We start from the raw sequence: 19,511 nt of genomic DNA on the forward strand, positions 1-19,511 counted from the left end.
AATAGGGGAAAGAAGTGTATACCTAAGGGCTCGTTTTTTCGTGTTTTAACACAATATTAATGAGATCTAACAGACAGTCATGCCAAGAAACGTACAGGGGAAGTTATTAGAACCAATGGAATGTAACTAAGAAGAAAGAAAAGTGGATGAAAAAATAACAAGCCGTGGACAGAAATCGAACCTACGACCTTCAAATAACGCGTTCGATGGTCTAATCACTGAGATACCACAGCGGCCTTCCCTCCATCCACTTTTTTGAGTTTATATGTGAATTTGGAAGTAGGAGTGACAGTCAGCGCAATCTATAAGCCAAACGACGAATGTGAAAACACTCTTATGCGCATCTTTGGTGTCACGTAGCACGTAAACTTATTGTGAGTGGGCAGCTGATTAATTGTCCCTCTTACACAACCTAAACACACCAATTCTGCGAGTACGAGACCCTCATTCAATGAAATCAGGGAAAGAAGTGTATACCTAGGGGCTTTGTTTTTCCGTGTTTTAACACAATAATATTGAGATCTAACAGACAGTAATGCCAAGGAATGTACAGGGGAAGTTATTAGAACCAATGGAATGTAAATAAGAAGGAAAAGTGGATGAAAAAATAACCAGCCGTGGGCAGGAATCGAACCTACGACCTTCAAATAACACGTTCGATGCTCTAACCACTGAGCTACCACAGCGGCCTTCCCTCTATCCACTTTTTTGAGTTTATATGTGAATTTAGAAGTAGGAGTGACTGTCAGCGCCATCCATAAGCCAAACGACGAATGTGAAAACACTCTTATGCGCATGTTTGGCGTCACGTAGCACGTGAACTTATTATGAGCGGGCAGCTGATTAATTGTCCCTCTTATACAACCTAAACACACCAAGTCTGCTAGTACGAGACCCTCGTTCAATGAAATAGGGGAAAGAAGTGTATACCTAAGGGCTCATTTTTCCGGGTTTCAACACAATATTAAAGAGATCTAACAGACAGTCATGCCAAGGAATGTACAGGGGAAGTTATTAGAACCAATAAAAATGTAAATAAGAAGAAACAAATGTGGATGAAAAAATAACCAGCCGTGGGCAGCAATCGAACCTACGACCTTCGAATAACGCGTTCGATGCTCTAACCACTGATCTACCACAGCTGCCTTCCCTCCATCCACTTTTTTGAGTTTATATGTGAATTTGGAAGTAGGAGTGACAGTCAGCGCCATCTATAAGCCAAACGAAGAATGTGAAAACACTCTTATGCGCATGTTTGGCGTCACGTAGCACGTGAACTTATTGTGAGCGGGCAGCTGAATAATTGTCCCTCTTATACAACCTAAACACACCAATTCTGCGAGAATGAGACCCTCATTCAATGAAATAAGGGAAAGAAGTGTATACCTAGGGGCTTTGTTTTTCCGTGTTTTCACACAATATTATTGAGATCTAACAGACAGTAATGCCAAGGAATGTACAGGGGAAGTTATTAGAACCAATGGAATGTAAATAAGAAGAAGGAAAAGTGGATGAAAAAAATAACCAGCCGTGGTCAGGAATCGAACCTACGACCTTCAAATAACACGTTCGATGCTCTAACCACTGAGCTACCACAGCGGCCTTCCCTCCATCCACTTTTTTGAGTTTATAAGTGAATTCAGAAGAAGGAGTGACAGTCAGCACCATCTATAAGCAAAACGACGATGGTGAAAACACTCTGATGCGCATGTTTGGCGTCCCGTAGCACGTGAACTTATTATGAGCGGGCAGCTGATTAATTGTCCTTCTTATACAACCTAAACACACCAATTCTGCGAGTACGAGACCCTCGTTCATATAAATAAGGGAAAGAAATGTATACCTAAGGGCTCGTTTTTGCGTGTTTTAACACAATATTAATGAGATCTAACAGACAGTAATGCCAAGGAATGTGCAGGGGAAGTTATTAGAACCAATGGAATGTAAATAAGAAGAAAGAAAAGTGGATGAAAGAGTAACGAGCCGTGGGCAGGAATCGAACATACGACCTTCAAATAACGCGTTCGATGCTCTAACCACTGAGCTACCACAGCGGCCTTCCTTCCCTCCACTTTTTTGAGTTTATATGTGAACTTAGAAGAAGGAATGACAGTCAGCGCCATCTATAAGCCAAACGACGAATGTGAAAAAACTCCTATGCGCATGTTTGGCGTCACGTAGCACGTGAACTTATTATGAGTTAGCAGCTGATTAATTGTCCCTCTTATACAACCTAAACACACCAAGTCTGCCAGTACGAGACCGTCGTTCAATGAAATAAGGGAAAGAAGTGTATACTTTAGGGCTCGTTTTTGCATGTTTTAACACAATATAATGAGATCTAACAGACAGTAATGCCAAGGAATGTACAGGGGAAGTTATTAGAACCAATGGAATGTAAATAAGAAGAAAGAAAAATATGAAAGAGTAACGAGCCGTGGGCAGGAATCGAATATACGACCTTCAAATAACGCGTTCGATGCTTTAACCTCTGAGCTACCACAGCGGCTTTCCTTCAATCCACTTTTTTGAGTTTATATGTGAATTCAGAAGAAGGAGTGACAGTCAGCACCATCTATAAGCAAAACTACGATGGTGAAAACACTCTTATGCGCATGTTTGGCGTCACGTAGCACGTGAACCTATTATGAGCGAGCAGCTGATTAATTGTCCCTCTTATACAACCTAAACACACCGAGTCTGCCAGTACGAGACCGTCGTTCAATGAAATAAGGGAAAGAAGTGTATACCTTAGGGCTCGTTTTTGCGTGTTTTTCCACAATAATAATGAGATCTAACAGACAGTAATGCCAAGGAATGTACAGGGGAAGTTATTAGAACCAATGGAATGTAAATAAGAAGAAAGAAAAGTGGATGAAAGAGTAACGAGCCGTGGGCAGGAATCAAACATACGACCTTCAAATAACGCGTTCGATGCTTTAACCACTGAGCTACCACAGCGGCCTTCCTTCCATCCACTTTTTTGAGTTTATATGTGAATTTAGAAGTAGGAGTGACTGTCAGCGCCATCCATAAGCCAAACGACGAATGTGAAAACACTCTTATGCGCATGTTTGGCGTCACGTAGCACGTGAACTTATTATGAGCCGGCAGCTGATTAATTGTCCCTCCTATACAACCTAAACACACCAAGTCTGCTAGTACGAGACCCTCGTTCAATGAAATAGGGGAAAGAAGTGTATGCCTAAGGGCTCATTTTTCCGGGTTTCAACACAATATTAAAGAGATCTAACAGACAGTCATGCCAAGGAATGTACAGGGGAAGTTATTAGAAGCAATGGAATGTAAATAAGAAGAAAGAAAAGTGGATGAAAAAATAACCAGCCGTGGGCAGAAATCGAACCTACGACCTTCAAATAACGCGTTCGATGGTCTAACCACTGAGCTACCACAGCGGCCTTCCCTCCATCCACTTTTTTGAGTTCATATGTGAATTTGGAAGTAGGAGCGACAGTCAGCGCCATCTATAAGCCAAACGACGAATGTGAAAACACTCTTATGCGCATGTTTGGCGTCACGTAGCACGTGAACTTATTGTGAGCGGGCAGCTGATTAATTGTCCCTCTTATACAACCTAAACACACGAATTCTGCGAGTACGAGACCCACATTCAATGAAATAAGGGAAAGAAGTGTATACCTAGGGGCTTTGTTTTTCCGTATTTTAACACAATATTATTGAGATCTAACAGACAGTAATGCCAAGGAATGTACAGGGGAAGTTATTAGAACCAATAGAATGTAAGTAAGAAGAAAGAAAAGTGGATGAAAAAATAACCAGCCGTGGGCAGGAATCAAACCTACGACCTTCAAATAACACGTTCGTTGCTCTAACCACTGAGCTACCACAGCGGCCTTCCCTCCATCCACTTTTTTGAGTTTATATGTGAATTCAGAAGAAGGAGTGACAGTCAGCACCATCTATAAGCAAAACAACGATTGTGAAAACACTCTTATGCGCATGTTGCGTCACGTAGCACGTGAACTTATTATGAGTGGGCAGCTGATTAATTGTCCCTCTTATACAATCTAAAGACACCAAGTCTGCCAGTACGAGACCCTCGTTCAATTAAATAAGGGAAAAAAGTGTAAACCTAAGCGCTCGTTTTTCCGTGTTTTAACACAATAATAATGAGATCTAACAGACAGTAATGCCAAGGAATGTACAGGTGAAGTTATTAGAACCAATGGAATGTAAATAAGAAGAAAGAAAAGTTGATGAAAAAATAACCAGCCGTGGGCAGGAATCGAACCTACGACCTTCAAATAACACGTTCGATGCTCTAACCACTGAGCTACCACAGCGTCCTTCCCTCCATCCACTTTTTTGAGTTTATATGTGAATTCAGAAGAAGGAGTGGCAGTCAGCACCATCTATAAGCAAAACGACGATGGTGAAAACACTCTTATGCGCATGTTTGGCGTCCCGTAGCACGTGAACTTATTATGAGCGGGCAGCTGATTAATTGTCCCTCTTATACAACCTAAACACACCAATTCTGCGAGTACGAGACCCTCGTTCATATAAATAAGGGAAAGAAATGTATACCTAAGGGCTCGTTTTTGCGTGTTTTAACACAATATTAATGAGATCTAACAGACAGTAATGCCAAGGAATGTGCAGGGGAAGTTATTAGAACCAATGGAATGTAAATAAGAAGAAAGAAAAGTGGATGAAAGAGTAACAAGCCGTGGGCAGGAATCGAACATACGACCTTCAAATAACGCGTTCCATGCTCTAACCACTGAGCTACCACAGCGGCCTTCCTTCCCTCCACTTTTTTGAGTTTATATGTGAACTTAGAAGAAGGAGTGACAGTCAGCGCCATCTATAAGCCAAACGACGAATGTGAAAACACTCCTATGCGCATGTTTGGCGTCACGTAGCACGTGAACTTATTATGAGCGAGCAGCTGATTAATTGTCCCTCTTATACAACCTAAACACACCAAGTCTGCCAGTACGAGACCGTCGTTCAATGAAATAAGGGAAAGAAGTGTATACTTTAGGGCTCGTTTTTGCATGTTTTAACACAATATAATGAGATCTAACAGACAGTAATGCCAAGGAATGTACAGGGGAAGTTATTAGAACCAATGGAATGTAAATAAGAAGAAAGAAAAATATGAAAGAGTAACGAGCCGTGGGCAGGAATCGAATATACGACCTTCAAATAACGCGTTCGATGCTTTAACCTCTGAGCTACCACAGCGGCTTTCCTTCAATCCACTTTTTTGAGTTTATATGTGAATTCAGAAGAAGGAGTGACAGTCAGCACCATCTATAAGCAAAACTACGATGGTGAAAACACTCTTATGCGCATGTTTGGCGTCACGTAGCACGTGAACCTATTATGAGCGAGCAGCTGATTAATTGTCCCTCTTATACAACCTAAACACACCGAGTCTGCCAGTACGAGACCGACGTTCAATGAAATAAGGGAAAGAAGTGTATACCTTAGGGCTCGTTTTTGCGTGTTTTTCCACAATAATAATGAGATCTAACAGACAGTAATGCCAAGGAATGTACAGGGGAAGTTATTAGAACCAATGGAATGTAAATAAGAAGAAAGAAAAGTGGATGAAAGAGTAACGAGCCGTGGGCAGGAATCAAACATACGACCTTCAAATAACGCGTTCGATGCTTTAACCACTGAGCTACCACAGCGGCCTTCCTTCCATCCACTTTTTTGAGTTTATATGTGAATTTAGAAGTAGGAGTGACTGTCAGCGCCATCCATAAGCCAAACGACGAATGTGAAAACACTCTTATGCGCATGTTTGGCGTCACGTAGCACGTGAACTTATTATGAGCCGGCAGCTGATTAATTGTCCCTCCTATACAACCTAAACACACCAAGTCTGCTAGTACGAGACCCTCGTTCAATGAAATAGGGGAAAGAAGTGTATGCCTAAGGGCTCATTTTTCCGGGTTTCAACACAATATTAAAGAGATCTAACAGACAGTCATGCCAAGGAATGTACAGGGGAAGTTATTAGAACCAATAAAAATGTAAATAAGAAGAAACAAATATGGATGAAAAAATAAACAGCCGTGGGCAGGAATCGAACCTACGACCTTCGAATAACGCGTTCGATGCTCTAACCACTGATCTACCACAGCTGCCTTCCCTCCATCCACTTTTTTTGAGTTTATATGTGAATTTGGAAGTAGGAGTGACAGTCAGCGCCATCTATAAGCCAAACGACGAATGTGAAAACACTCTTATGCGCATGTTTGGCGTCACGTAGCACGTGAACTTATTGTGAGCGGGCAGCTGATTAATTGTCCCTCTTATACAACCTAAACACACCAATTCTGCGAGAACGAGACCCTAGCTCAATGAAATAGGGGAAAGAAGTGTATACCTAAGGGCTCGTTTTTCCGTGTTTAACACAATATTAATGAGATCTAACAGACAGTCATGCCAAGGAATGTACAGGGGAAGTTATTAGAAGCAATGGAATGTAAATAAGAAGAAAGAAAAGTGGATGAAAAAATAACCAGCCGTGGGCAGAAATCGAACCTACGACCTTCAAATAACGCGTTCGATGGTCTAACCACTGAGCTACCACAGCGGCCTTCCCTCCATCCACTTTTTTGAGTTCATATGTGAATTTGGAAGTAGGAGCGACAGTCAGCGCCATCTATAAGCCAAACGACGAATGTGAAAACACTCTTATGCGCATGTTTGGCGTCACGTAGCACGTGAACTTATTGTGAGCGGGCAGCTGATTAATTGTCCCTCTTATACAACCTAAACACACGAATTCTGCGAGTACGAGACCCACATTCAATGAAATAAGGGAAAGAAGTGTATACCTAGGGGCTTTGTTTTTCCGTATTTTAACACAATATTATTGAGATCTAACAGACAGTAATGCCAAGGAATGTACAGGGGAAGTTATTAGAACCAATAGAATGTAAGTAAGAAGAAAGAAAAGTGGATGAAAAAATAACCAGCCGTGGGCAGGAATCAAACCTACGACCTTCAAATAACACGTTCGTTGCTCTAACCACTGAGCTACCACAGCGGCCTTCCCTCCATCCACTTTTTTGAGTTTATATGTGAATTCAGAAGAAGGAGTGACAGTCAGCACCATCTATAAGCAAAACAACGATTGTGAAAACACTCTTATGCGCATGTTGCGTCACGTAGCACGTGAACTTATTATGAGTGGGCAGCTGATTAATTGTCCCTCTTATACAATCTAAAGACACCAAGTCTGCCAGTACGAGACCCTCGTTCAATTAAATAAGGGAAAAAAGTGTAAACCTAAGCGCTCGTTTTTCCGTGTTTTAACACAATAATAATGAGATCTAACAGACAGTAATGCCAAGGAATGTACAGGTGAAGTTATTAGAACCAATGGAATGTAAATAAGAAGAAAGAAAAGTTGATGAAAAAATAACCAGCCGTGGGCAGGAATCGAACCTACGACCTTCAAATAACACGTTCGATGCTCTAACCACTGAGCTACCACAGCGTCCTTCCCTCCATCCACTTTTTTGAGTTTATATGTGAATTCAGAAGAAGGAGTGACAGTCAGCACCATCTATAAGCAAAACGACGATGGTGAAAACACTCTTATGCGCATGTTTGGCGTCCCGTAGCACGTGAACTTATTATGAGCGGGCAGCTGATTAATTGTCCCTCTTATACAACCTAAACACACCAATTCTGCGAGTACGAGACCCTCGTTCATATAAATAAGGGAAAGAAATGTATACCTAAGGGCTCGTTTTTGCGTGTTTTAACACAATATTAATGAGATCTAACAGACAGTAATGCCAAGGAATGTGCAGGGGAAGTTATTAGAACCAATGGAATGTAAATAAGAAGAAAGAAAAGTGGATGAAAGAGTAACAAGCCGTGGGCAGGAATCGAACATACGACCTTCAAATAACGCGTTCGATGCTCTAACCACTGAGCTACCACAGCGGCCTTCCTTCCCTCCACTTTTTTGAGTTTATATGTGAACTTAGAAGAAGGAGTGACAGTCAGCGCCATCTATAAGCCAAACGACGAATGTGAAAACACTCCTATGCGCATGTTTGGCGTCACGTAGCACGTGAACTTATTATGAGCGAGCAGCTGATTAATTGTCCCTCTTATACAACCTAAACACACCAAGTCTGCCAGTACGAGACCGTCGTTCAATGAAATAAGGGAAAGAAGTGTATACTTTAGGGCTCGTTTTTGCATGTTTTAACACAATATAATGAGATCTAACAGACAGTAATGCCAAGGAATGTACAGGGGAAGTTATTAGAACCAATGGAATGTAAATAAGAAGAAAGAAAAGTGGATGAAAGAGTAACGAGCCGTGGGCAGGAATCGAATATACGACCTTCAAATAACGCGTTCGATGCTTTAACCACTGAGCTACCACAGCGGCCTTCCTTCCATCCACTTCTTTGAGTTTATATGTGAACTTAGAAGAAGAAGTGACAGTCAGCGCCATCTATAAGCCAAACGACGAATGTGAAAACACTCTTATGCGCATGTTTGGCGTCACGTAGCACGTGAACTTATTATGAGCGGGCAGCTGACTAATTGTCCCTCTTATACAACCTAAACACACCAAATCTGCCAGTACGAGACACTCGTTCAATGAAATAAGGGAAAGAAGTGTATACCTAAGGGCTCGTTTTTCCGTGTTTTAACACAATATTGAGATATAACATACAGTAATGCCAAGAAATGTACAGGGGAAGTTATTAGAACCAATGGAATGTAAATAAGAAGAAAGAAATGTGGATGAAAAAATAACCAGCCGTGGGCAGGAATCGAACCTACGACCTTCGAATAACGCGTTCGATGCTCTAACCACTCATCTACCACAGCTGCCTTCCCTCCATCCACTTTTTGACTTTATATGTGAACTTAGAAGTAGGAGCGACAGTCAGTTCCATCTATAAGCCAAACGACGAATGTGAAAACACACCTATGCACATGTTTGGCGTCACGTAGCACGTGAACTTCTTATGAGCGGGCAGCTGATTAATTGTCCCTCTTATACAACCTAAACACACCGAGTCTGCCAGTACGAGACAGTCGTTCAATGAAATAAGGGAAAGAAGTGTATACCTTAGGGCTCGTTTTTGCGTGTTTTTCCACAATATTAATGAGATCTAACAGACAGTAATGCCAAGGAATGTACAGGGGAAGTTATTAGAACCAATGGAATGTAAATAAGAAGAAAGAAAAGTGGATGAAGGAGTAACGAGCCGTGGGCAGGAATCGAACATACGACCTTCAATTAACGCGTTCGATGCTTTAACCACTGAGCTACCACAGCGGCCTTCCTTCCATCCACTTTTTTTAGTTTAAATGTGAACTTAGAAGAAGGAGTGACAGTCAGCGCCATCTATAAGCCAAACGACGAATGTGAAAACACTCTTATGCGCATGTTTGGTGTCACGTAGCACGTGAACTTATTATGAGCGGGCAGCTGACTAATTGTCCCTCTTATACAACCTAAACACACCAATTCTGCCAGTACGAGACCCTCGTTCAATGAAATAAGGGAAAAAAGTGTAAACCTAAGCGCTCGTTTTTCCGTGTTTTAACACAATAATAATGAGATCTAACAGACAGTAATGCCAAGGAATGTACAGGGTAAGTTATTAGAACCAATGGAATGTAAATAAGAAGAAAGAAAAGTGGATGAAAAAATAACCAGCCGTGGGCAGGAATCGAACCTACGACCTTCAAATAACACGTTTGATGCTCTAACCACTGAGCTACCACAGCGGCCTTCCTTCCATCCACTTTTTTGAGTTTACATGTGAATTCAGAAGAAGGAGTGACAGTCAGCGCCATCTATAAGCCAAACGACGAATGTGAAAACACTCTTATGTGCATGTTTGGCGTCACGTAGCACGTGAACTTATTATGAGCGGGCAGCTGACTAATTGTCCCTCTTATACAACCTAAACACACCAATTCTGCCTGTACGAGACCCTAGCTCAATGAAATAGGGGAAAAAAGTGTATACCTAGGGGCTTTGTTTTTCCGTGTTTTAACACAATATTATTGAGATCTAACAGACAGTAATGCCAAGGAATGTACAGGGAAAGTTATTAGAACCAATGGAATGTAAATAAGAAGAAGGAAAAGTGGATGAAAAAATAACCAGCCGTGGGCAGGAATCGAACCTACGACCTTCAAATAACACGTTCGATGCTCTAACCACTGAGCTACCACAGCGGCCTTCCCTCTATCCACTTTTTTGAGTTTATATGTGAATTTAGAAGTAGGAGTGACTGTCAGCGCCATCCATAAGCCAAACGACGAATGTGAAAACACTCTTATGCGCATGTTTGGCGTCACGTAGCACGTGAACTTATTAAGAGCGGGCAGCTGATTAATTGTCCCTCTTATACAACCTAAACACACCAAGTCTGCTAGTACGAGACCCTCGTTCAATGAAATAGGGGAAAGAAGTGTATACCTAAGGGCTCATTTTTCCGGATTTCAACACAATAATTAAGATATCTAACAGACAGTCATGCCAAGGAATGTACAGGGGAAGTTATTAGAACCAATAAAAATGTAAATCAGAAGAAACAAATGTGGATGAAAAAATAACCAGCCGTGGGCAGGAATCGAACCTACGACCTTCGAATAACGCGTTCGATGCTCTAACCACTGATCTACCACAGCTGCCTTCCCTCCATCCACTTTTTTGAGTTTATATGTGAATTTGGAAGTAGGAGTGACAGTCAGCGCCATCTATAAGCCAAACGACGAATGTGAAAACACTCTTATGTGCATGTTTGGCGTCACGTAGCACGTAAACTTATTGTGAGCGGGCAGCTGATTAATTGTCCCTCTTATACAACCAAAACACACCAATTCTGCGAGAACGAGACCCTCATTCAATGAAATAAGGGAAAGAAGTGTATACCTAGGGGCTTTGTTTTTCCGTGTTTTAACACAATATTATTGAGATCTAACAGACAGTAATGCCAAGGAATGTACAGGGGAAGTTATTAGAACCAATGGAATGTAAATAAGAAGAAGGAAAAGTGGATGAAAAAAATAACCAGCCGTGGTCAGGAATCGAACCTACGACCTTCAAATAACACGTTCGATGCTCTAACCACTGAGCTACCACAGCGGCCTTCCCTCTATCCACTTTTTTGAGTTTATATGTGAATTCAGAAGAAGGAGTGACAGTCAGCACCATCTATAAGCAAAACGACGATGGTGAAAACACTCTTATGCGCATGTTTGGCGTCCCGTAGCACGTGAACTTATTATGAGGGGGCAGCTGAATAGTTGTCCCTCTTATACAACCTAAACACACCAATTCTGCGAGTACGAGACCCTCGTTCATATAAATAAGGGAAAGAAGTGTATACCTAAGGGCTCGTTTTTGCATGTTTTAACACAATATTATTGAGATCTACCAGACAGTAATGCCAAGGAATGTGCAGGGGAAGTTATTAGAACCAATGGAATGTAAATAAGAAGAAAGAAAAGTGGATGAAAGAGTAACGAGCCGTGGGCAGGAATCGAACATACGACCTTCAAATAACGCGTTCGATGCTCTAACCACTGAGCTACCACAGCGGCCTTCCTTCCATCCACTTTTTTGAGTTTATATGTGAACTTAGAAGAAGGAGTGACAGTCAGCGCCATTAATAAGCCAAACGACGAATGTGAAAACACTCCTATGCGCATGTTTGGCGTCACGTAGCACGTGAACTTATTATGAGCGAGCAGCTGATTAATTGTCCCTCTTATACAACCTAAACACACCAAGTCTGCCAGTACGAGACCGTCGTTCAATGAAAAAAGGGAAAGAAGTGTATACTTTAAGGCTCGTTTTTCCGTGTTTTAACACAATAATAATGAGATCTAACAGACAGTAATGCCAAGGAATGTACAGGGGAAGTTATTAGAACAAATGGAATGTAAATAAGAAGAAGGAAAAGTGGATGAAAAAATAACCAACCGTGGGCAGGAATCGAACCTACGACCTTCAAATAACACTTTCGATGCTCTAACCACTGAGCTACCACAGCAGCCTTCCCTCCATCCGCTTTTTTGAGTTTATATGTGAATTCAGAAGAAGGAGTGACAGTCAGCGCCATCTATAAGCCAAACGACGAATGTGAAAACACTCTTATGTGCATGTTTGGCGTCACGTAGCACGTGAACTTATTATGAGCGGGCAGCTGACTAATTGTCTCTCTTATACAACCTAAACACACCAATTCTGCCAGTACGAGACCCTAGCTCAATGAAATAGGGGAAAGAAGTGTATACCTAAGGGCTCGTTTTTCCGTGTTTAACACAATATTAATGAGATCTAACAGACAGCCATGCCAAAGAATGTACAGGGGAAGTTATTAGAACCAATGGAATGTAAATAAGAAGAAAGAAAAGTGGATGAAAAAATAACCAGCCGTGGGCAGAAATCGAACATACGAACTTCAAATAACGCGTTCGATGGTCCAACCACTGAGCTACCACAGCGGCCTTCCCTCCATCCACTTTTTTGAGTTTATCTGTGAATTTGGAAGTAAGAGTGACAGTCAGCGCCATCTATAAGCCAAACGACGAATGTGAAAACACTCTTATGCGCATGTTTGGCGTCACGTAGCACGCGAACTTATTGTGAGCGGGCAGCTGATTAATTGTCCCTCTTATACAACCTAAACACACCAATTCTGCGAGAACGAGACCCTCATTCAATGAAGTAAGGGAAAGAAGTGTATACCTAGGGGCTTTGTTTTTCCGTGTTTTAACACAATATTATTGAGATCTAACAGACAGTAATGCCAAGGAATGTACAGGGGAAGTTATTAGAACCAATGGAATGTAAATAAGAAGAAGGAAAAGTGGATGAAAAAAATAACCAGCCGTGGTCAGGAATCGAACCTACGACCTTCAAATAACACGTTCGATGCTCTAACCACTGAGCTACCACAGCGGCCTTCCCTCCATCCACTTTTTTGAGTTTATATGTGAATTCAGAAGAAGGAGTGACAGTCAGCACCATCTATAAGCAAAACGACGATGGTGAAAACACTCTTATGCGCATGTTTGGCGTTCCGTAGCACGTGAACTTATTATGAGGGGGCGGCTGAATAATTGTCCCTCTTATACAACCTAAACACACCAATTCTGCGAGTACGAGACCCTCGTTCATATAAATAAGGGAAAGAAGTGTATACCTAAGGGCTCGTTTTTGCATGTTTTAACACAATATTATTGAGATCTAACAGACAGTAATGCCAAGGAATGTGCAGGGGAAGTTATTAGAACCAATGGAATGTAAATAAGAAGAAAGAAAAGTGGATGAAAGAGTAACGAGCCGTGGGCAGGAATCGAACATACGACCTTCAAATAACGCGTTCGATGCTCTAACCACTGAGCTACCACAGCGGCCTTCCTTCCATCCACTTTTTTGAGTTTATATGTGAACTTAGAAGAAGGAGTGACAGTCAGCGCCATCAATAAGCCAAAGGACGAATGTGAAAACACTCCTATGCGCATGTTTGGCGTCACGTAGCACGTGAACTTATTATGAGCGAGCAGCTGATTAATTGTCCCTCTTATACAACCTAAACACACCAAGTCTGCCAGTACGAGACCGTCGTTCAATGAAATAAGGGAAAGAAGTGTATACTTTAAGGCTCGTTTTTGCATGTTTTAACACAATATAATGAGATCTAACAGACAGTAATGCCAAGGAATGTACAGGGGAAGTTATTAGAACCAATGGAATGTAAATAGGAAGAAAGAAAAGTGGATGAAAGAGTAACAAGCCGTGGGCAGGAATCGAACATACGACCTTCAAATAACGCGTTCGATGCTTTAACCACTGAGCTACCACAGCGGCCTTCCTTCCATCCACTTTTTTGAGTTTATATGTGAATTTGGAAGTAGGAGCGACAGTCAGCGCCATCTATAAGCCAAACGACGAATGTGAAAACACTCTTATGCGCATGTTTGGCGTCACGTAGCACGTGAACTTATTATGAGCGAGCAGCTGATTAATTGTCCCTCTTATACAACCTAAACACACCAAGTCTGCCAGTACGAGACCGTCGTTCAATGAAATAAGGGAAAGAAGTGTATACTTTAGGGCTCGTTTTTGCATGTTTTAACACAATATAATGAGATCTAACAGACAGTAATGCCAAGGAATGTACAGGGGAAGTTATTAGAACCAATGGAATGTAAATAAGAAGAAAGAAAAGTGGATGAAAGAGTAACGAGCCGTGGGCAGGAATCGAATATACGACCTTCAAATAACGCGTTCGATGCTCTAACCACTGAGCTACCACAGCGTCCTTCCCTCCATCCACTTTTTTGAGTTTATATGTGAATTCAGAAGAAGGAGTGACAGTCAGCACCATCTATAAGCAAAACGACGATGGTGAAAACACTCTTATGCGCATGTTTGGCGTCCCGTAGCACGTGAACTTATTATGAGCGGGCAGCTGATTAATTGTCCCTCTTATACAACCTAAACACACCAATTCTGCGAGTACGAGACCCTCGTTCATATAAATAAGGGAAAGAAATGTATACCTAAGGGCTCGTTTTTGCGTGTTTTAACACAATATTAATGAGATCTAACAGACAGTAATGCCAAGGAATGTGCAGGGGAAGTTATTAGAACCAATGGAATGTAAATAAGAAGAAAGAAAAGTGGATGAAAGAGTAACAAGCCGTGGGCAGGAATCGAACATACGACCTTCAAATAACGCGTTCGATGCTCTAACCACTGAGCTACCACAGCGGCCTTCCTTCCCTCCACTTTTTTGAGTTTATATGTGAACTTAGAAGAAGGAGTGACAGTCAGCGCCATCTATAAGCCAAACGACGAATGTGAAAACACTCCTATGCGCATGTTTGGCGTCACGTAGCACGTGAACTTATTATGAGCGAGCAGCTGATTAATTGTCCCTCTTATACAACCTAAACACACCAAGTCTGCCAGTACGAGACCGTCGTTCAATGAAATAAGGGAAAGAAGTGTATACTTTAGGGCTCGTTTTTGCATGTTTTAACACAATATAATGAGATCTAACAGACAGTAATGCCAAGGAATGTACAGGGGAAGTTATTAGAACCAATGGAATGTAAATAAGAAGAAAGAAAAGTGGATGAAAGAGTAACGAGCCGTGGGCAGGAATCGAATATACGACCTTCAAATAACGCGTTCGATGCTTTAACCACTGAGCTACCACAGCGGCCTTCCTTCCATCCACTTCTTTGAGTTTATATGTGAACTTAGAAGAAGAAGTGACAGTCAGCGCCAACTATAAGCCAAACGACGAATGTGAAAACACTCTTATGCGCATGTTTGGCGTCACGTAGCACGTGAACTTATTATGAGCGGGCAGCTGACTAATTGTCCCTCTTATACAACCTAAACACACCAAATCTGCCAGTACGAGACACTCGTTCAATGAAATAAGGGAAAGAAGTGTATACCTAAGGGCTCGTTTTTCCGTGTTTTAACACAATATTGAGATATAACATACAGTAATGCCAAGGAATGTACAGGGGAAGTTATTAGAACCAATGGAATGTAAATAAGAAGAAAGAAAAGTGGATGAAAAAATAACCAGCCGTGGGCAGGAATCGAACCTACGACCTTCGAATAACGCGTTCGATGCTCTAACCACTCATCTACCACAGCTGCCTTCCCTCCATCCACTTTTTGACTTTATATGTGAACTTAGAAGTAGGAGCGACAGTCAGTTCCATCTATAAGCCAAACGACGAATGTGAAAACACACCTATGCACATGTTTGGCGTCACGTAGCACGTGAACTTCTTATGAGCGGGCAGCTGATTAATTGTCCCTCTTATACAACCTAAACACACCGAGTCTGCCAGTACGAGACAGTCGTTCAATGAAATAAGGGAAAGAAGTGTATACCTTAGGGCTCGTTTTTGCGTGTTTTTCCACAATATTAATGAGATCTAACAGACAGTAATGCCAAGGAATGTACAGGGGAAGTTATTAGAACCAATGGAATGTAAATAAGAAGAAAGAAAAGTGGATGAAGGAGTAACGAGCCGTGGGCAGGAATCGAACATACGACCTTCAATTAACGCGTTCGATGCTTTAACCACTGAGCTACCACAGCGGCCTTCCTTCCATCCACTTTTTTGAGTTTAAATGTGAACTTAGAAGAAGGAGTGACAGTCAGCGCCATCTATAAGCCAAACGACGAATGTGAAAACACTCTTATGCGCATGTTTGGTGTCACGTAACACGTGAACTTATTATGAGCGGGCAGCTGACTAATTGTCCCTCTTATACAACCTAAACACACCAATTCTGCCAGTACGAGACCCTCGTTCAATGAAATAAGGGAAAAAAGTGTAAACCTAAGCGCTCGTTTTTCCGTGTTTTAACACAATAATAATGAGATCTAACAGACAGTAATGCCAAGGAATGTACAGGGGAAGTTATTAGAACCAATGGAATGTAAATAAGAAGAAAGAAAAGTGGATGAAAAAATAACCAGCCGTGGGCAGGAATCGAACCTACGACCTTCAAATAACACGTTTGATGCTCTAACCACTGAGCTACCACAGCGGCCTTCCTTCCATCCACTTTTTTGAGTTTACATGTGAATTCAGAAGAAGGAGTGACAGTCAGCGCCATCTATAGGCCAAACGACGAATGTGAAAACACTCTTATGTGCATGTTTGGCGTCACGTAGCACGTGAACTTATTCTGAGCGGGCAGCTGACTAATTGTCCCTCTTATACAACCTAAACACACCAATTCTGCCTGTACGAGACCCTAGCTCAATGAAATAGGGGAAAAAAGTGTATACCTAAGGGCTCGTTTTTCCGTGTTTAACACAATATTAATGAGATCTAACACACAGTCATGCCAAGGAATGTACAGGGGAAGTTATTAGAACCAATGGAATGTAAATAAGAAGAAAGAAAAGTGGATGAAAAAATAACCAGCCGTGGGCAGAAATCGAACATACGACCTTCAAATAACGCGTTCGATGGTCCAACCACTGAGCTACCACAGCGGCCTTCCCTCCATCCACTTTTTTGAGTTTATATGTGAATTTGGAAGTAGGAGTGACAGTCAGCGCCATCTATAAGCCAAACGACGAATGTGAAAACACTCTTATGCGCATGTTTGGCGTCACGTAGCACGTGAACTTATTGTGAGCGGGCAGCTGAATAATTGTCCCTCTTATACAACCTAAACACACCAATTCTGCGAGAACGAGACCCTCATTCAATGAAATAGGGGAAAGAAGTGTATACCTAAGGGCTCGTTTTTTTGTGTTTTAACACAATATTAATGAGATCTAACAGACAGTCATGCCAAGAAACGTACAGGGGAAGTTATTAGAACCAATGGAATGTAAATAAGAAGAAAGAAAAGTGGATGAAAAAATAACAAGCCGTGGACAGAAATCGAACCTACGACCTTCAAATAACGCGTTCAATGGTCTAATCACTGAGATACCACAGCGGCCTTCCCTCCATCCACTTTTTTGAGTTTATATGTGAATTTGGAAGTAGGAGTGACAGTCAGCGCAATCTTTAAGCCAAACGACGAATGTGAAAACACTCTTATGCGCATGTTTCGTGTCACGTAGCACGTAAACTTATTGTGAGCGGGCAGCTGATTAATTGTCCCTCTTACACAACCTAAACACACCAATTCTGCGAGTACGAGACCCTCATTCAATGAAATAAGGGAAAGAAGTGTATACCTAGGGGCTTTGTTTTTCCGTGTTTTAACACAATATTATTGAGATCTAACAGACAGTAATGCCAAGGAATGTACAGGGAAAGTTATTAGAACCAATGGAATGTAAATAAGAAGAAGGAAAAGTGGATGAAAAAATAACCAGCCGTGGGCAGGAATCGAACCTACGACCTTCAAATAACACGTTCGATGCTCTAACCACTGAGCTACCACAGCGGCCTTCCCTCTATCCACTTTTTTGAGTTTATATGTGAATTTAGAAGTAGGAGTGACTGTCAGCGCCATCCATAAGCCAAACGACGAATGTGAAAACACTCTTATGCGCATGTTTGGCGTCACGTAGCACGTGAACTTATTAAGAGCGGGCAGCTGATTAATTGTCCCTCTTATACAACCTAAACACACCAAGTCTGCTAGTACGAGACCCTCGTTCAATGAAATAGGGGAAAGAAGTGTATACCTAAGGGCTCATTTTTCCGGGTTTCAACACAATAATTAAGATATCTAACAGACAGTCATGCCAAGGAATGTACAGGGGAAGTTATTAGAACCAATAAAAATGTAAATCAGAAGAAACAAATGTGGATGAAAAAATAACCAGCCGTGGGCAGGAATCGAACCTACGACCTTCGAATAACGCGTTCGATGCTCTAACCACTGATCTACCACAGCTGCCTTCCCTCCATCCACTTTTTTGAGTTTATATGTGAATTTGGAAGTAGGAGTGACAGTCAGCGCCATCTATAAGCCAAACGACGAATGTGAAAACACTCTTATGCGCATGTTTGGCGTCACGTAGCACGTAAACTTATTGTGAGCGGGCAGCTGATTAATTGTCCCTCTTATACAACCAAAACACACCAATTCTGCGAGAACGAGACCCTCATTCAATGAAATAAGGGAAAGAAGTGTATACCTAGGGGCTTTGTTTTTCCGTGTTTTAACACAATATTATTGAGATCTAACAGACAGTAATGCCAAGGAATGTACAGGGGAAGTTATTAGAACCAATGGAATGTAAATAAGAAGAAGGAAAAGTGGATGAAAAAAATAACCAGCCGTGGTCAGGAATCGAACCTACGACCTTCAAATAACACGTTCGATGCTCTAACCACTGAGCTACCACAGCGGCCTTCCCTCTATCCACTTTTTTGAGTTTATATGTGAATTCAGAAGAAGGAGTGACAGTCAGCACCATCTATAAGCAAAACGACGATGGTGAAAACACTCTTATGCGCATGTTTGGCGTCCCGTAGCACGTGAACCTATTATGAGTGGGCAGCTGAATAGTTGTCCCTCTTATACAACCTAAACACACCAATTCTGCGAGTACGAGACCCTCGTTCATATAAATAAGGGAAAGAAGTGTATACCTAAGGGCTCGTTTTTGCATGTTTTAACACAATATTATTGAGATCTACCAGACAGTAATGCCAAGGAATGTGCAGGGGAAGTTATTAGAACCAATGGAATGTAAATAAGAAGAAAGAAAAGTGGATGAAAGAGTAACGAGCCGTGGGCAGGAATCGAACATACGACCTTCAAATAACGCGTTCGATGCTCTAACCACTGAGCTACCACAGCGGCCTTCCTTCCATCCACTTTTTTGAGTTTATATGTGAACTTAGAAGAAGGAGTGACAGTCAGCGCCATTAATAAGCCAAACGACGAATGTGAAAACACTCCTATGCGCATGTTTGGCGTCACGTAGCACGTGAACTTATTATGAGCGAGCAGCTGATTAATTGTCCCTCTTATACAA

At 41.7% G+C, this 19,511-nt stretch overlaps 7 non-coding genes across 7 annotated transcripts; all 7 read right to left on the minus strand.

Annotated features, from left to right (window-relative positions):
- Window positions 1-613: 613 nt before the first annotated feature.
- On the minus strand, window positions 614-686 carry TRNAT-UGU (transfer RNA threonine (anticodon UGU)). The gene has a single exon. It is a non-coding gene; the product is annotated as a tRNA-Thr (tRNA).
- Window positions 687-4,252: 3,566 nt separating this feature from the next.
- TRNAT-UGU (transfer RNA threonine (anticodon UGU)) lies at window positions 4,253-4,325 on the minus strand. The gene has a single exon. It is a non-coding gene; the product is annotated as a tRNA-Thr (tRNA).
- Window positions 4,326-7,434: 3,109 nt separating this feature from the next.
- TRNAT-UGU (transfer RNA threonine (anticodon UGU)) lies at window positions 7,435-7,507 on the minus strand. The gene has a single exon. It is a non-coding gene; the product is annotated as a tRNA-Thr (tRNA).
- A 2,197-nt stretch (window positions 7,508-9,704) lies between these two features.
- TRNAT-UGU (transfer RNA threonine (anticodon UGU)) lies at window positions 9,705-9,777 on the minus strand. Its single transcript has one exon. It is a non-coding gene; the product is annotated as a tRNA-Thr (tRNA).
- A 383-nt stretch (window positions 9,778-10,160) lies between these two features.
- TRNAT-UGU (transfer RNA threonine (anticodon UGU)) lies at window positions 10,161-10,233 on the minus strand. Its single transcript has one exon. It is a non-coding gene; the product is annotated as a tRNA-Thr (tRNA).
- A 6,294-nt stretch (window positions 10,234-16,527) lies between these two features.
- TRNAT-UGU (transfer RNA threonine (anticodon UGU)) lies at window positions 16,528-16,600 on the minus strand. Its single transcript has one exon. It is a non-coding gene; the product is annotated as a tRNA-Thr (tRNA).
- Window positions 16,601-17,892: 1,292 nt separating this feature from the next.
- Window positions 17,893-17,965, minus strand: TRNAT-UGU (transfer RNA threonine (anticodon UGU)). The gene has a single exon. It is a non-coding gene; the product is annotated as a tRNA-Thr (tRNA).
- Window positions 17,966-19,511: the final 1,546 nt, after the last annotated feature.

This window comes from Rhipicephalus microplus, chromosome 1 (assembly GCF_043290135.1).
Source record: "Rhipicephalus microplus isolate Deutch F79 chromosome 1, USDA_Rmic, whole genome shotgun sequence".
Classification (NCBI taxonomy): domain Eukaryota; kingdom Metazoa; phylum Arthropoda; class Arachnida; order Ixodida; family Ixodidae; genus Rhipicephalus; species Rhipicephalus microplus.